The sequence below is a fragment of the Schistocerca cancellata genome, chromosome 3 (assembly GCF_023864275.1).
Source record: "Schistocerca cancellata isolate TAMUIC-IGC-003103 chromosome 3, iqSchCanc2.1, whole genome shotgun sequence".
Lineage (NCBI taxonomy): Eukaryota > Metazoa > Arthropoda > Insecta > Orthoptera > Acrididae > Schistocerca > Schistocerca cancellata.
Genome location: NC_064628.1, coordinates 705,745,085 through 705,761,163, shown reverse-complemented (window position 1 = coordinate 705,761,163; position 16,079 = coordinate 705,745,085). Strand labels below are relative to the sequence as shown.

The window sequence follows — 16,079 nt, the reverse complement described above, 5'->3', positions numbered from 1 at the left end:
GGATACTACTGTCATTATTTCTTAGGTTTGAACGGTACAGTAAGTTTTCGAGGAACCTTTTCACGACAAGACCTAAGCAGCGTCGAATCCGTGGCGCAACGGTAGCGCGTCTGACTCCAGATCAGAAGGTTGCGTGTTCAAATCACGTCGGGGTCGCAATGAAATTTTCGTTTACGAAAGCCATAGGCGAGTATGTCAGTTTAATCAGATACCAAACGATTACAGAGAACGGACGAACAGAACTTGCTTGAAAAAAGCTACTAGTGCAATTTTCGTATTCTGACATTAAGGTGAAGGCGCCGACTCGCACTTTCTCCAGGCGCGAGGTGTCTAGTATTTTTGATATTTATATCGTTTAACGCTAATATATAACTGAGAGATAATGATTACACGATATTTTGCTCGATTAGACGTCTTTAGCCAGGCAGAGTGTAATATTTTTCGTTAAGTTATGGGAATAGGAAGATCGTGAAAGGGGGTATAGCTCAGTCGTAGAGCATTCGACTGCAGATCGAGAGGTCCCCGGCTCAATCCCGGGTGCCCCCTTCATTTTTCAGTATCTCGAAAAAACAAAAGACGATTGTCGCGGTGAGTTGCAAATACATGTTTGAGATGCACTCCGCACGCCATACCGAAGGCTTTGGAGCAACATTTCAATGGGAGGATCGCAGCCAAGGGTCTTGCAGGTCATCGTCCTCCCGCCATGAGGTCGAACTGTACGAAATCCACTTGCTTGGGGGAAGAATCATGTACACTGAATTTTATAGAATATGGTGATAGGCAAAAGTCTTCATGTACTGCTGCACGGAGAAACAAAAATTGGAGGAGCTGGGATTTGAACCCAGGACTTTCTGCATGCGAAGCAGACACTCTACCACTGAGTTACACCCCCGCCAGAGCAAGTACATCTGGGACGAGTCTCTCCTGGATACTACTGTCATTATTTCTTAGGTTTGAACGGTACAGTAAGTTTTCGAGGAACCTTTTCATGACAAGACCTAAGCAGCGTCGACTCCGTGGCGCAACGGTAGCGCGTCTGACTCCAGATCAGAAGGTTGCGTGTTCAAATCACGTCGGGGTCACAATGAAATTTTCGTTTACGAAAGCCATAGGCGAGTATGTCAGTTTAATCAGATACCAAACGATTACAGAGAACGGACGAACAGAACTTGCTTGAAAAAAGGTACTAGTGCAATTTTCGCATTCTGACATTAAGGTGAAGGCGCCGACTCGCACTTTCTCCAGGCGCGAGGTGTCTACTATTTTTGATATTTATATCGTTTAACGCTAATATATAACTGAGAGATAATGATTACACGATATTTTGCTCGATTAGACGTCTTTAGCCAGGCAGAGTGTAATATTTTTCGTTAAGTTATGGGAATAGGAAGATCGTGAAAGGGGGTATAGCTCAGTCGTAGAGCATTCGACTGCAGATCGAGAGGTCCCCGGTTCGATCCCGGGTGCCCCCTTCATTTTTCAGTATCTCGAAAAAACAAAAGACGATTGTCGCGGTGAGTTGCAAATACATGTTTGAGATGCACTCCGCACGCATACCGAAGGCTTTGGAGCAACATTTCAATGGGAGGATCGCAGCCAAGGGTCTTGCAGGTCATCGTCCTCCCGCCATGAGGTCGAACTGTACGAAATCCACTTGCTTGGGGGAAGAATCTTGTACACTGAATTTTATAGAATATGGTGATAGGCAAAAGTTTTCATGTACTGCTGCACGGAGAAACAAAAATTGGAGGAGCTGGGATTTGAACCCAGGACTTTCTGCATGCGAAGCAGACACTCTACCACTGAGTTACACCCCCGCCAGAGCAAGTACATCTGGGACGAGTCTCTCCTGGATACTACTGTCATTATTTCTTAGGTTTGAACGGTACAGTAAGTTTTCGAGGAACCTATTCATGACAAGACCTAAGCAGCCTTGACTCCGTGGCGCAACGTTAGCGCGTCGGACTCCAGATCAGAAGGTTGCGTGTTCAAATCACGTCGGGGTCACAATGAAATTTTCGTTTACGAAAGCCATAGGCGAGTATGTCAGTTTAATCAGATACCAAACGATTACAGAGAACGGACGAACAGAACTTGCTTGAAAAAAGCTACTAGTGCAATTTTCGCATTCTGACATTAAGGTGAAGGCGCCGACTCGCACTTTCTCCAGGCGCGAAGTGTCTAGTATTTTTGATATTTATATCGTTTAACGCTAATATATAACTGAGAGATAATGATTACACGATATTTTGCTCGATTAGACGTCTTTAGCCAGGCAGAGTGTAATATTTTTCGTTAAGTTATGGGAATAGGAAGATCGTGAAAGGGGGAATAGCTCAGTCGAAGTCGCGCCTGAGACACCGTGCTGATCGGACGTATTGAGTGCTCCGCTCCGACACGTGTTTACAAGTCGTGATTACTACTAAACTTTCTCTTTGCCCGTGAGGTGTTCTGATTTAGAGTATATTGATCTCGAGTTTGATTTTCGTTCTTGTGTTATTCTAGCGGTTCTACCGCTAGCTATATTTTGCAATGTCCAGGTTATTTCCGCGCAAGTGTACACTCCGTTTTGAGTTCGACAAGTCTACCCGTTATGTGCAGCCTAGTTCCTTAGAAATACATGATTGGATTGTGGATGTTATTGGCATTACCTCTGATCAAGTGCACACAGCCTATTATGATACCGAGCAATATTGCTTCTTTGTAAAATTACTGAATCCTGTGTTACTGGACAAGATAATGGCGAAACACGGAGGGAGAGCTGTTTTTCGACACCGGGACGAATCTGTAAGTACTGTGATCATTTCTAATGCCGATGTCGAGTATACCAATGTGCGTATCTTTAACTTACCGCCTGAAGTAGACAATTGTTATCTGAAAGAGATTCTGTCCAAATTCGGGGATATCAAGCAGATTCGAAACGAACGGTGGTCGAACCAGCACAGGTTACAATGTTACAGTGGCGTCCGATCTGTGGAAATGCATATCAAGCAGAATATACCCTCTCATATAACCGTTTGTGACTATAGGGCTCATGTTACTTACAGTGGCCAAACTCCCACGTGCCATATCTGTAACGAGACTGGTCACTTGCGTCAGGACTGTCCCAGGCGAATGTTTGTGCTAAAGAATTCGCTGCAGCAGCGTAAAAGGCTTACGTTGGCTGATGTAGTGGCGGATCAACCTATGTTCGAGCGTGAGGTCCCTAGTTCTGAAGCACCTTCGGAAGAGCTACATGAAATTCGCCCTGATGAGTTTCCGGTTCTGGTTAGGAGAGATAATGGTACTAAGCCACCGGCGAAAGTCGATGCCACGACTAATAAGAGGCGTCGGACTTGTGACAGCCGTGACTCTGATGATGACACCTTCAGTGCGCAAGAGACCGCGGAACCGGACGTGCGGGGAACCGCTTCGGACGCAAAAGTTCTACCCGGTGCGGCGATTGTGGACGATTCTTCTACCGCAATTTCAAGCGCCGATACTTCCGTAGATGCCGTTCAGTTACCACAGGCTGATGTCTCAGAACTTCCGCAACAACACACTCAGGAAGGTCAACAAGTAGGTGTGGCTCCCGTGTCTGCTGGAAGTACACACGTCGAGGCTCGCCGTGATGGTATACAAACAATATCTCCAGGCACGGACGGTACACAACACGTGGCGGCCGCTCCGGCCCTGGCCTCAGAACAACATGAATGTCAACAACTCCGCGACGGTATACACACACAGCAGCCCGGGACTGTCATTGACAACAAACAGTTGATCCCTCCTCCTCTCAGACGTCCTGTTATTATGTCACAGGCCTATACGATCACGACCCTCAATATTAATAAAATCAGATCGGAAGTGAAACTGAACGCATTAAAACAATACCTATATGAGTCAGGAACTGACATAGCACTTTTGCAGGAGGTGTCCATGCCACAATTTACTCTTCCTGGGTTTGTCGGCATCACGAATTTTTCCCCGGAAACGACCGTGGGGACCGCAATCTTAATTAGAGAAGGGATTCCAGTTACTGAGATTGACAAATTGGAATCGGGTAGAGGGGTGGGGATCACCGTTTTCGGCGTCACCATCATCAATTTGTACGCACCTTCCGGTACTACCTATAGAGCAGACCGAGCTACTTTTTTTCAGGAACATATACTCTATTTATTTAGGAAAAATCCCCGACGCCTTATCATTGGTGGTGATTTTAATTGTGTCTTATCCCGGAAAGATCAGTCCCCAAATTTTAATTATTCGCCTGCATTAAAGCGCTTCGTGACCGACTTAAAACTTAAAGATGTGTGGGAAATTCGGTACCCGACATTGGTACGCTTCACTCACATCGTCGCGAATTCCTGTAGCAGAATCGACAGGATTTATGTTTCCGACGTTTTCGAGAATGATTTATTAAAAGTAGAGACGATCCCCTCCAGTTTCTCCGATCACAGTGGTGTCATCGCGTGCCTGAAATTACTTCCACAACCCACACGATGGTATAGACATCAATGGAACCTGAATGTGTCATTGTTAACGGATGTTGAGCTAGAGGAGGGGGTGCGTCGAGCTTGGGAGCAGTGCTTGCGCGCTACTAACAAGTTTCGTAGCACTATCGAGTGGTGGACTCTGCAGGCAAAGCCGAAACTGCGAAATGTCATCATGTACTTCGGAATTGAAAGGGCGGCGGAGATCAAAAAGACGATGGAATTTTATTACACAATCTTACGGGACCTGTACGATCGTGCAGACGCGACGACCACCAGAATCGCCGACATTCGGAAAATAAAGGCAAAATTAATCAGTCTGAAGAGGATGCAACTGGACGGCCTTAAGATAAAATCTAAAGTGACGTCGGTTCGAGATGATGAAGCAGCCGCTCTGTACCACCTCGTCAAACATACACGGAACAGGAGGCGGACTTTTATTGACGCCCTAAAACTTGAGGATGGAACAACGGTTGACACTCAGCGAGAGATTGTCAAAGCTCTGCACGACTATTTTGTCAACACCTACGCATCAGCGGCTCTCCACGACGACTGCTATGATGGACTGTTTAGTGCCATTTCATCTACCGTAACTAGGGAAGAAACTGACTCTATTTCGTTAGCCTTCAGTAATAAAGATGTATTGGAGGTCGTCTGCAGTTCGCCGATTCGGAAATCCCCTGGCCCTGATGGCTTACCTGTTGAATTTTACAGGCACTATTGGCACATTATCGGGGACAAAATTACTCAAGTCGTGAACGAAGTCTTGCAAGGAACGTCTGTCCCACCCGTCTTTAAGGAATGTAAAATTGTGCTTCTCCCTAAAAACAGAGGTACTAAAACTATCACCAATTTCCGCCCAATCTCGTTGTTAAACTCTGATTATAAGATCGTGGCTCGCGCAATTAACATGAGACTCATGCCACTCACTGCTAAAATCATTGGCCAACAGCAGACATGTGCCTTCAGGAGAACAATTCTGCAAACGGCTGCTTTTTACAGAGACGTCATTGCGTTAACGAACGCTGGTAACATGAAATGTGGGCTGATCTTTCTTGATTTCTTTAAAGCTTTTGATCTCGTAAATCACGCGTACCTCCTCGAGACTATGCAAAGATTGGGTTTCTCTCAGAACACGATTGCCATGATTCAGAACGTGGCCATGGGAATCACTGCCAAACTTTCTGTCAACTCACAACTGACGCGACCAATACAAATCAACAGAGGGGTTCCACAAGGGAGCCCCTTGTCCATGTTGCTTTTTGTACTCTCCCTTGAACCTCTGTTACAACAGTTGCAGACGAAACTCACTGGGATTACGATTTCTGGGGTAAAAAGTGTAATCGGAGCTTATGCCGACGATGTGGGTGTGGTGATTCGCAATGTAGCTGATGTCACCATATTAGCGGCTGAACTTCGGAACTACTGTTTGGCGTCAGGGGCGCAGTTAAATGAACAAAAAACCAAATTTCTGAACCTCTGTGGCCTCCAGCATTTACGGGTTGATTATGCTACAACAGTCAGAGTACACAAGGCTCTGGGGATCGTGTTGACGGCCTCCTCTCTAAAGATGATAGCGGCTAACTGGCGGGATGTTGCACGTAAAATACATGGTGCCCTGATTGATAATTACCATCGCAGCCTCAACCAATTTGATCGCATTCAACTTATCAACGCCTGTATTTTATCAAAAGCCTACTACATGGCGCAGCTTCTGCCGCTCCCTGCAGTAATTGCTCGAAACATTATGTCGAAGATAACAAATTTTATTTGGCGCGGGGAAATTTTTCGAGTATCTGCCACAACTGCAACACTCCACCCCCTAAACGGAGGGATGGGCTTAGTCGACATCAAGAAAAAGGCAGCAGCTCTCTATGTCACACGGACGGTCTCTATCATTAACAATTACCCTTCGGGCATTACGGCGCAATTATTCACTGCCGTCAGGCCGCCAAGTCTTGACCCCCCGCTGAACATTCAGACCATCAGTTACAAGCTGAAATACATCCGAGATTATTACCTTGCACGCAGCTACATTAGTCAAGAGCTCTTAAATTCTCGACATTTAGCGGCTCCAGCAATATTGGCATACTGGCGACAACACGAAGGACCGAATCCAATTGTTACGAAGTACAGTGGCATCAACTGGGATATAGTATGGCGTAATGTCAGTTCCAGTGTCCTTACTTCCGCCGCTCGAACTGCATGGTACAAAGCAATCAATGATGTGATTAGCACCAATGAGAGGCTACATAAAATCGGACTCAGTGATACACCTCTCTGCCATAGCTGTCAACTGGTGGATACCGTTATGCACCGTTATACCTGCGGAGAACGTGCACGGAATTGGGGCTGGCTGAGAGAAAAAATAGCCCTTATTACCAGGACTACAACCACCAACATACCTCCAACTATGTTGTCTCGACCCGACGTGCGATATTATCAGCCGGCGAAAAATAACGTCGTTATGTGGTTGTTGGGCAACTATTCCAGCTATGTTTTTAATAAACTTGGTGGCGACGATCACTTGGAATTCAAGATGATTATGGACATTGAATTCGCGAAAACCTTCAGATATCCTAATCATGGCAACCTTTTCGGCAATATGCTTAAAATAATATTTAATAGAATGGGTATAGGGTAAGATATGTGAGTCTAAGGGGGTGGGCCCGGGCCGCGGGACACCAGTAGTGCCGCGAAGAGGCCCCACTGCTTCTGTCTCTCGTGTACTGGTTCCCACCCCCCCCCCTCTTCGTAGACTCCACTCCAGTACACTGGAAACTGAGGATATTTCTTGTGTTAGTACCGGAGCCATTTTTTTCTAATTTTCTCCAGAAGTAACGACACACAGCAAAGAAGTGTGTTTTAATTGTTGATTTCCATTTCCTTTTTATTGTAATTGCCGGCTCCAGAAAAAAAAAAAAAAAAAAAAAGAAAGTCGTAGAGCATTCGACTGCAGATCGAGAGGTCCCCGGTTCAATCCCGGGTGCCCCCTTCATTTTTCAGTATCTCGAAAAAACAAAAGACGATTGTCGCGGTGAGTTGCAAATACATGTTTGAGATGCACTCCGCACGCCATACCGAAGGCTTTGGAGCAACATTTCAATGGGAGGATCGCAGCCAAGGGTCTTGCAGGTCATCGTCCTGCCGCCATGAGGTCGAACTGTACGAAATCCACTTGCTTGGGGGAAGAATCTTGTACACTGAATTTTATAGAATATGGTGATAGGCAAAAGTTTTCATGTACTGCTGCACGGAGAAACAAAAATTGGAGGAGCTGGGATTTGAAACCAGGAATTTCTGCATGCGAAGCAGACACTCTACCACTGAGTTACACCCCCGCCAGAGCAAGTACATCTGGGACGAGTCTCTCCTGGATACTACTGTCATTATTTCTTAGGTTTGAACGGTACAGTAAGTTTTCGAGGAACCTATTCATGACAAGACCTAAGCAGCGTCGACTCCGTGGCTCAACGGTAGCGCGTCTGACTCCAGATCAGAAGGTTGCGTGTTCAAATCACGTCGGGGTCGCAATGAAATTTTCGTTTACGAAAGCCATAGGAGAGTATGTCAGTTCAATCAGATACCAAACGATTACAGAGACCGGACGAACAGAACTTACTTGAAAAAAGCTACTAGTGCAATTTTCGCATTCTGACATTAAGGTGAAGGCGCCGACTCGCAGTTTCTCCAGGCGCGAAGTGTCTAGTATTTTTGATATTTATATCGTTTAACGCTAATATATAACTGAGAGATAATGATTACACGATATTTTGCTCGATTAGACGTCTTTAGCCAGGCAGAGTGTAATATTATTCGTTAAGTTATGGGAAAAGGAAGATCGTGAAAGGGGGTATAGCTCAGTCGTAGACCATTCGACTGCAGATCGAGAGGTCCCTGGTTCAATCCCGGGTGCCCCCTTCATTTTTCAGTATCTCGAAAAAACAAAAGACGATTGTCGCGGTGAGTTGCAAATACATGTTTGAGATGCACTCCGCACGCCATACCGAAGGCTTTGGAGCAACATTTCAATGGGAGGATCGCAGCCAAGGGACTTGCAGGTCATCGTCCTCCCGCCATGAGGTCGAACTGTACGAAATCCACTTGCTTGGGGGAAGAATCTTGTACACTGAATTTTATAGAATATGCTGATAGGCAAAAGTTTTCATGTACTGCTGCACGGAGAAACAAAAATTGGAGAAGCTGGGATTTGAACCCAGGACTTTCTGCATGCGAAGCAGACACTCTACCACTGAGTTACACCCCCGCCAGAGCAAGTACATCTGGGACGAGTCTCTCCTGGATACTACTGTCATTATTTCTTAGGTTTGAACGGTACAGTAAGTTTTCGAGGAACCTATTCATGACAAGACGTAAGCAGCGTCGACTCCGTGGCGCAACGGTAGCGCGTCTGACTCCAGATCAGAAGGTTGCGTGTTCAAATCACGTCGGGGTCACAATGAAATTTTCGTTTACGAAAGTCATAGGCGAGTATGTCAGTTTAATCAGATACCAAACGATTACAGAGAACGGACGAACAGAACTTGCTTGAAAAAAGCTACTAGTGCAATTTTCGCATTCTGACATTAAGGTGAAGGCGCCGACTCGCACTTTCTCCAGGCGCGAAGTGTCTAGTATTTTTGATATTTATATCGTTTAACGCTAATATATAACTGAGAGATAATGATTACACGATATTTTGCTCGATTAGACGTCTTTAGCCAGGCAGAGTGTAATATTTTTCGTTAAGTTATGGGAATAGGAAGATCGTGGAAGGGGGTATAGCCCAGTCGTAGAGCATTCGACTGCAGATCGAGAGGTCCCCGGTTCAATCCCGGGTGCCCCCTTCATTTTTCAGTATCTCGAAAAAACAAAAGACGATTGTCGCGGTGAGTTGCAAATACATGTTTGAGATGCACTCCGCACGTACCGAAAACTTTGGAGCAACATTTCAATGGGAGTATCGCAGCCAAGGGTCTTGCAGGTCATCGTCCTCCCGCCACGAGGTCGAACTGTACGAAATCCACTTGCTTGGGGGAAGAATCTTGTACACTGAATTTTATAGAATATGGTGATAGGCAAAAGTTTTCATGTACTGCTGCACGGAGAAACAAAAATTGGAGGAGCTGGGATTTGAACCCAGGACTTTCTGCATGCGAAGCAGACACTCTACCACTGAGTTACACCCCCGCCAGAGCAAGTACATCTGGGACGAGTCTCTCCTGGATACTACTGTCATTATTTCTTAGGTTTGAACGGTACAGTAAGTTTTCGAGGAACCTATTCATGACAAGACCTAAGCAGCGTCGACTCCGTGGCGCAACGGTAGCGCGTCTGACTCCAGATCAGAAGGTTGCGTGTTCGAATCACGTCGGGGTCACAATGAAATTTTCGTTTACGAAAGCCATAGGCGAGTATGTCAGTTTAATCAGATAGCAAACGATTACAGAGAACGGACGAACAGAACTTGCTTGAAAAAAGGTACTAGTGCAATTTTCGCATTCTGACATTAAGGTGAAGGCGCCGACTCGTACTTTCTCCAGGCTCGAAGTGTCTAGTATTTTTGATATTTATATCGTTTAACGCTAATATATAACTGAGAGATAATGATTACACGATATTTTGCTCGATTAGACGTCTTTAGCCAGGCAGAGTGTAATATTTTTCGTTAAGTTATGGGAATAGGAAGATCGTGAAAGGGGGTATAGCTCAGTCGTAGAGCATTCGACTGCAGATCGAGAGGTCCCCGGTTCAATCCCGGGTGCCCCCTTCATTTTTCAGTATCTCGAAAAAACAAAAGACGATTGTCGCGGTGAGTTGCAAATACATGTTTGAGATGCACTCCGCACGCCATACCGAAGGCTTTGGAGCAACATTTCAATGGGAGGATCGCAGCCAAGGGTCTTGCAGGTCATCGTCCTGCCGCCATGAGGTCGAACTGTACGAAATCCACTTGCTTGGGGGAAGAATCTTGTACACTGAATTTTATAGAATATGGTGATAGGCAAAAGTTTTCATGTACTGCTGCACAGAGAAGCAAAAATGGGAGGAGCTGGGATTTGAACCCAGGACTTTCTGCATGCGAAGCAGACACTCTACAACTGAGTTACACCCCCGCCAGAGCAAGTACATCTGGGACGAGTCTCTCCTGGATACTACTGTCATTATTTCTTAGGTTTGAACGGTACAGTAAGTTTTCGAGGAACCTATTCATGACAAGACCTAAGCAGCGTCGACTCCGTGGCGCAACGGTAGCGCGTCTGACTCCAGATCAGAAGGTTGCGTGTTCAAATCACGTCGGGGTCACAATGAAATTTTCGTTTACGAAAGCCATAGGCGAGTATGTCAGTTTAATCAGATACAAAACGATTACAGAGAACGGACGAACAGAACTTGCTTGAAAAAAGCTACTAGTGCAATTTTCGCATTCTGACATTAAGGTGAAGGCGCCGACTCGCACTTCCTCCAGGCGCGAAGTGTTTAGTATTTTTGATATTTATATCGTTTAACGCTAATATATAACTGAGAGATAATGATTACACGATATTTTGCTCGATTAGACGTCTTTAGCCAGGCAGAGTGTAATATTTTTCGTTAAGTTATGGGAATAGGAAGATCGTGAAAGGGGGTATAGCTCAGTCCAGTTGGTTCGTCATTCTTGCTTTAGCCGTCGCCGCGGTCGGACGTGCTTGTTGTTTGCTCCGCACACGTTAGCGCTATCGCCGGTGTTTTTGTGTTTACCTTCAGCTGTCTGTGCATTTTCATAGTATTATTGTGTTTGGTGGTCCTGATAAGTGTTTTTGAAGTGTTATCGTCCGTTCACCGTTTCGTTCTTCGTCGCGATTTCGGTTTTTTACCGGAATTTCGTCGGCACTGAAGACCATGTCTCACACCGTCAGAAAGAATACGTTAGTCTTCTCGTTCGAGAAGGAAACCCGGCCTGTCCAACCCACTGCACTGGAGATCCATGATTGGCTCACAGAGGTAATCTGTATCAATTCTGACTCTGTTCACACCACGCAGTTAGATGCTGAAAAATACTGTGTTTATGTTAAATTTCTGAACTCCGTGACTGTCGATAAGTTACTTGCAAAATGGGGTAATTCTGTTGAATTTGTTCATCGAGATGGTTCAAAAAGTAATGTTTCTGTACGAAAAGCTGATATCATGTACACCAATGTGAGGATTTTGAATGTTCCTATCGAAGTTGACAATCAGTTGATCAAAGACGCTCTATCTAAATATGGGGAAGTTAAATCCATCTATAACGAAAGATGGTCGAAGTTGTACAAGATACAGTGTTATAATGGCATTAGGTCCGTCGAAATGGAGGTGAAAGCCAATATTCCGTCCCATATATCTGTTGCAGGCCATAAAGCACATGTTGTTTATTCTGGATAGGAGCGTACGTGTAATATTTGTAACGAGACAGGTCATTTCAGACAAGATTGTCCACGCCGTGTTTTTGTCCTCCGGAATAATCTAACACAGCGTCAAAAACTGACCCTTAGCGACGTCTTACCAAGCAGCAACTCCCCTCCTTCTGCTAATGATAGTGGTGCAGGTACTTATACAATGCCCGCTATAACTAACACAGAGTTCCCCCCTCTGCAAGTAATAACAAGTCACCCTTCTGTTCCCGAATGCGATCTTCAGAATAAGAAACGACCGTTGGAAGCGACTGATGACGGCTCGGACGGTGAGTCCTCTCGCAATTCCCCCTCCACCCGCAAACAGAAGCAGTGTGATGCCGATGTGTTAGAGGAAACGGACAGTACATGTAGGGACGTAACGACAGCGGCAAAGGCAACCCAACCGCTGTCGGCGGCTGCACAGGTACCAACAGCCCACGGCGGCGAAGCAGTTTCGGTTGTCGCGGCGACGGACGAGCCGCACTCCGAACCCCGTGAGGTGACGGACCAGACCCGCATTCACGAACTCACTGACCCCCAACCAACCGATTCAGTCAGTGCCCTGGATTTAGTGCCGGAAGGACAAGGAAGTGGAAGTCATAAACAGGACACTGTTGAGGCAGCTTCGGTCTCAACGGTGGTGAAGATAGACAACGCGAAGGACGGCGCGTTGAACCAAGATGTCCAAAGACGTAGACTCAAACCGCAACCTAATCTCAAAGCTTCCCGTAACCAAAGCAAACAGCAACCTGGACAAGATGACGCAACGGCCAAGAATGTCCTGTATGAAATTATTAAGGAAAAACCTAAGGATGTACCTTCAAGTAACATTAGTGATGGAAAGCCCCTCTGCAAAACTAAAACCCGAGAACTTAGGAATACTCCACCAAACTGAGGATCACAATTCAACAACAAAAAAATGGGGAAAAAAAATATCGTTGAACCGCTTTATGTTCTGATTGTCCTATTGTCTTAGTCATTTTTCGGATGGAACCAAAAGCAGTGATTCACGTATTTTCCATACTCATATGTATTTCTCTGTAGATTATTATTGTAGGAGCTTGTTGAAGTGGAGTAGTTTATCCCTTCTAGAAGCGACACAGCTCCCTGTTTTTATCATTATTTTATTATTTTTTTGTTTATTCATTTATGTACATTTTTATGTAAACTAAATGTCCCAGGCGTATACACTTCTCTGTAGATTATTATTGTAGGAGCTTGTTGAAATGGAGTAGTTTATCCCTTCTAGAAGTGACACAGCTCCCTGGTTTTATCATTATTTTACTATTTTTTTGTTTATTCATTTCTGTACTTTTTTATGTAAACTAAATGTCCCAGGCGTATACACTTGCAACTATCAATATTAACAGGATTACATCGGCGACTAAAATTGCAGCGCTCAAAGAGTACCTATATGAGTCAGGGACGGACATTGTTTTCCTACAAGAAGTTGTACTCACTAACCTTACAGTGCCAGGGTATTTGTCTATTTTAAATGTCTCGCTTGACACTAACATAGGGACAGCAATTTTAGTCAGGGAGGGGATCCCTGTCACAGATATTGAAAGACTGGACTCCGGCAGAGCGATAGGTATAAAAGTCTTTGGTTTTACTCTTATCAATCTGTATGCCCCTTCCGGCACATCAAATAGAATGGAAAGAGCACAGTGCTTTAAAGAAGAGATCATTTATTTATTGCGGAAAAACCCAAAGGATCTTATAATCGGCGGTGATTTTAATTGTGTGATCAATAAAAAAGACCAGGTTCCAAATTTTAATAACTGCAATGAACTGAAGCGTTTTGTCACTGTTTTACAGCTTAAAGATGCTTGGGAAATAACGTATCCCACATTTGTGGCTTTCACATATATCGGTCCTCAATCACGAAGTAGAATTGACAGACTCTACATATCGCAAAGTCTAGTCAGCTGCTTCATTAAAGCGGAGACGACTCCTGTCTACTTTTCTGATCATTGTGCCGTGCTCGCTACCGTCAGCCTTACTGTGCAACCTACTCGTCGTTTCAGAAGTCAATGGCACCTTAACATGTCACTGATGCAGGAAGACGGACTAGAAGAAAGTTTGACAGAAGCGTGGGCCATGTGTCTCCGCTCCGTAAACAGGCATGTCTCAGTACTAGAGTGGTGGTGCAACAGGGCAAAGCCCAAACTGCGGAAAGTTCTCATTCATTATGGTGCACAACGATTGATGGACTTGAAAAATTCCATAGAATTTTATTACACCATGCTGAGAAATCTATATGAGCAGGCAGACACTTCCAACGGTAGATATCAAGCGAACCAAGGCCAAATTGCTCAGCATTAAAAGACAGCAGATGGAGGGTCTGAAAATAAAATCAAAGGCTAAAACCGTCGTGGAGGATGAACATGCTTCCTTGTACCATCTACTGCGGCACGAAAGAAATAGGCGACGCACGTTCATCGATGGACTTCAGTCTGAAAATGGCGAGACACTCGTGACTCAGAGAGACATCGTCAATGCAGTGCACAAGTATTACGAAGATCTATACTCAGTCGGTCCGGTATGTGAAGAGTCCTTCGATGAGTACCTTAATTCCATAGCTCCTCAGGTGTCAGACGAGGAAAACGAAAACCTTCTCGTCGAGTGTACTACCGAAGAACTCTACAGAACCATCTGCAAGTCTCCTTTGACGAAATCACCGGGACCGGATGGATTGCCTGTTGAATTTTATATACGTTACTGGCCTTTGATTGGTGACATGTTTACCCGAATGACGAACGAGATACTTCAGGGAAAACAAATACCTTCAGTTTTTAAAGAGAGCACAATAGTACTCATTCCAAAAACTACTGCAAAAACAAACCTTAATAACTTTCGTCCTATCTCTCTGTTAAACTCTGATTATAAAATCATCGGCAGAATTATAAACAACAGACTCTCACAGGTCGCTACAAAGATAGTAAGCTCACACCAGTCGTGTGTTCCTAATAGAAGTATTTTTAAAAGCATAGCTGAATATAGAGATGTAATTGCAATCACTGTTGTGACCAACATCAAATGTGCTATCATGTTTATTGACTTCCAGAAAGCTTTTGATCGTGTCGATCATAGATTCCTTAATGCCACACTGAAGAAAATAGGTTTTAATGAGCGCGTCGTAAGTGTGATTAGAAATATCGCAACAGGAATCAGCGCCTGTATCTCAGTCAATAGCCAGAGGACAAAGCAGTTCCAGATCAGGCGTGGCGTGCCTCAAGGAAGCCCCCTCTCCATGCTCCTCTTCGTGCTGTCTTTAGAGCCTTTTCTCCGCAGTGTTCACGTCAGCCTGACTGGCCTCACATTATCTGGACACCGAACTGTTATAAACGCATATGTCGATGATGTCGGAGTCGTACTGCGTAATGCCGAAGACATTTCGAAATTGGAATTACTAATTAAGAAGTACTGTAGCGTCTCCGGAGCCAGAGTCAACGCCAACAAAAGCAAACTTTTAAACCTACGGGGCTTCCAACACACCACATTAGCCTGGGCCACAAAAGTCACCCAGTGCAAAGCTCTGGGAATAACGCTGACGCCTTGTCCATTGAAAATGGCAGCTATCAATTGGAGAAATACGTCAGGACAAATTCTTGGAACAACAAGAGAAAACCTCCCCCGTAATATGAACCTGGTTCAGAGGGTACTTTTCATTAACAACTGCCTCCTCTCCAAAGGTTACTTTACAGCGCAGATCTTCCCGTTACCAAAAATGATTGGAAAACAGATAATGTCTACCATTGCCATTTATCTGTGGAGAGGTGAAATATTCCGAGTAAATGCAACAACAGCGACCTTAGATCCCAGGAATGGAGGTTTAGGTTTAGTTGACATCAGAAATAAGGCGTCTGCACTTTTTATAAAAAGGACCGCCACTATCCTTAGCGATCACGCTGACAGCATCACAACTAAATTATTTGAAGTTGTCAGGCCTGCAAGTCTACAGCCACCGGTGAATGTGCAAAAAATAAATAACCGGCTCCAGCACGTCCGAGTATATTTTGTGGAACTCAGCTATCTTGGCAGTGCCATAATCAACTCACGACGGATCACGGCCCGCGATATTCTGTGTCACCGAAAGAAAATGGAGGGGAGAAACAAATTAGAAAGCCAATACCCACATTTTGATTGGCCCGCCATATGGGAAAATATTCATATGCGTGGTCTTCCATCCGACGTC

General features: G+C 44.9%; 18 non-coding genes across 18 annotated transcripts; 12 read left to right on the top strand and 6 right to left on the bottom strand.

Moving 5' to 3' along the window:
• Nucleotides 1-84: 84 nt before the first annotated feature.
• Trnaw-cca (transfer RNA tryptophan (anticodon CCA)) lies at nucleotides 85-156 on the top strand. Its single transcript has one exon. It is a non-coding gene; the product is annotated as a tRNA-Trp (tRNA).
• A 318-nt stretch (nucleotides 157-474) lies between these two features.
• On the top strand, nucleotides 475-546 carry Trnac-gca (transfer RNA cysteine (anticodon GCA)). Its single transcript has one exon. It is a non-coding gene; the product is annotated as a tRNA-Cys (tRNA).
• A 274-nt stretch (nucleotides 547-820) lies between these two features.
• Trnaa-cgc (transfer RNA alanine (anticodon CGC)) lies at nucleotides 821-892 on the bottom strand. Its single transcript has one exon. It is a non-coding gene; the product is annotated as a tRNA-Ala (tRNA).
• Nucleotides 893-1,010: 118 nt separating this feature from the next.
• Trnaw-cca (transfer RNA tryptophan (anticodon CCA)) lies at nucleotides 1,011-1,082 on the top strand. The gene has a single exon. It is a non-coding gene; the product is annotated as a tRNA-Trp (tRNA).
• Nucleotides 1,083-1,400: 318 nt separating this feature from the next.
• Trnac-gca (transfer RNA cysteine (anticodon GCA)) lies at nucleotides 1,401-1,472 on the top strand. The gene has a single exon. It is a non-coding gene; the product is annotated as a tRNA-Cys (tRNA).
• Nucleotides 1,473-1,745: 273 nt separating this feature from the next.
• Trnaa-cgc (transfer RNA alanine (anticodon CGC)) lies at nucleotides 1,746-1,817 on the bottom strand. The gene has a single exon. It is a non-coding gene; the product is annotated as a tRNA-Ala (tRNA).
• A 118-nt stretch (nucleotides 1,818-1,935) lies between these two features.
• On the top strand, nucleotides 1,936-2,007 carry Trnaw-cca (transfer RNA tryptophan (anticodon CCA)). The gene has a single exon. It is a non-coding gene; the product is annotated as a tRNA-Trp (tRNA).
• Nucleotides 2,008-7,738: 5,731 nt separating this feature from the next.
• Trnaa-cgc (transfer RNA alanine (anticodon CGC)) lies at nucleotides 7,739-7,810 on the bottom strand. The gene has a single exon. It is a non-coding gene; the product is annotated as a tRNA-Ala (tRNA).
• Nucleotides 7,811-7,928: 118 nt separating this feature from the next.
• On the top strand, nucleotides 7,929-8,000 carry Trnaw-cca (transfer RNA tryptophan (anticodon CCA)). Its single transcript has one exon. It is a non-coding gene; the product is annotated as a tRNA-Trp (tRNA).
• A 318-nt stretch (nucleotides 8,001-8,318) lies between these two features.
• On the top strand, nucleotides 8,319-8,390 carry Trnac-gca (transfer RNA cysteine (anticodon GCA)). The gene has a single exon. It is a non-coding gene; the product is annotated as a tRNA-Cys (tRNA).
• Nucleotides 8,391-8,664: 274 nt separating this feature from the next.
• Trnaa-cgc (transfer RNA alanine (anticodon CGC)) lies at nucleotides 8,665-8,736 on the bottom strand. Its single transcript has one exon. It is a non-coding gene; the product is annotated as a tRNA-Ala (tRNA).
• Nucleotides 8,737-8,854: 118 nt separating this feature from the next.
• On the top strand, nucleotides 8,855-8,926 carry Trnaw-cca (transfer RNA tryptophan (anticodon CCA)). Its single transcript has one exon. It is a non-coding gene; the product is annotated as a tRNA-Trp (tRNA).
• A 318-nt stretch (nucleotides 8,927-9,244) lies between these two features.
• Trnac-gca (transfer RNA cysteine (anticodon GCA)) lies at nucleotides 9,245-9,316 on the top strand. Its single transcript has one exon. It is a non-coding gene; the product is annotated as a tRNA-Cys (tRNA).
• Nucleotides 9,317-9,587: 271 nt separating this feature from the next.
• On the bottom strand, nucleotides 9,588-9,659 carry Trnaa-cgc (transfer RNA alanine (anticodon CGC)). The gene has a single exon. It is a non-coding gene; the product is annotated as a tRNA-Ala (tRNA).
• Nucleotides 9,660-9,777: 118 nt separating this feature from the next.
• On the top strand, nucleotides 9,778-9,849 carry Trnaw-cca (transfer RNA tryptophan (anticodon CCA)). The gene has a single exon. It is a non-coding gene; the product is annotated as a tRNA-Trp (tRNA).
• Nucleotides 9,850-10,167: 318 nt separating this feature from the next.
• Trnac-gca (transfer RNA cysteine (anticodon GCA)) lies at nucleotides 10,168-10,239 on the top strand. The gene has a single exon. It is a non-coding gene; the product is annotated as a tRNA-Cys (tRNA).
• Nucleotides 10,240-10,513: 274 nt separating this feature from the next.
• Trnaa-cgc (transfer RNA alanine (anticodon CGC)) lies at nucleotides 10,514-10,585 on the bottom strand. The gene has a single exon. It is a non-coding gene; the product is annotated as a tRNA-Ala (tRNA).
• Nucleotides 10,586-10,703: 118 nt separating this feature from the next.
• Trnaw-cca (transfer RNA tryptophan (anticodon CCA)) lies at nucleotides 10,704-10,775 on the top strand. Its single transcript has one exon. It is a non-coding gene; the product is annotated as a tRNA-Trp (tRNA).
• Nucleotides 10,776-16,079: the final 5,304 nt, after the last annotated feature.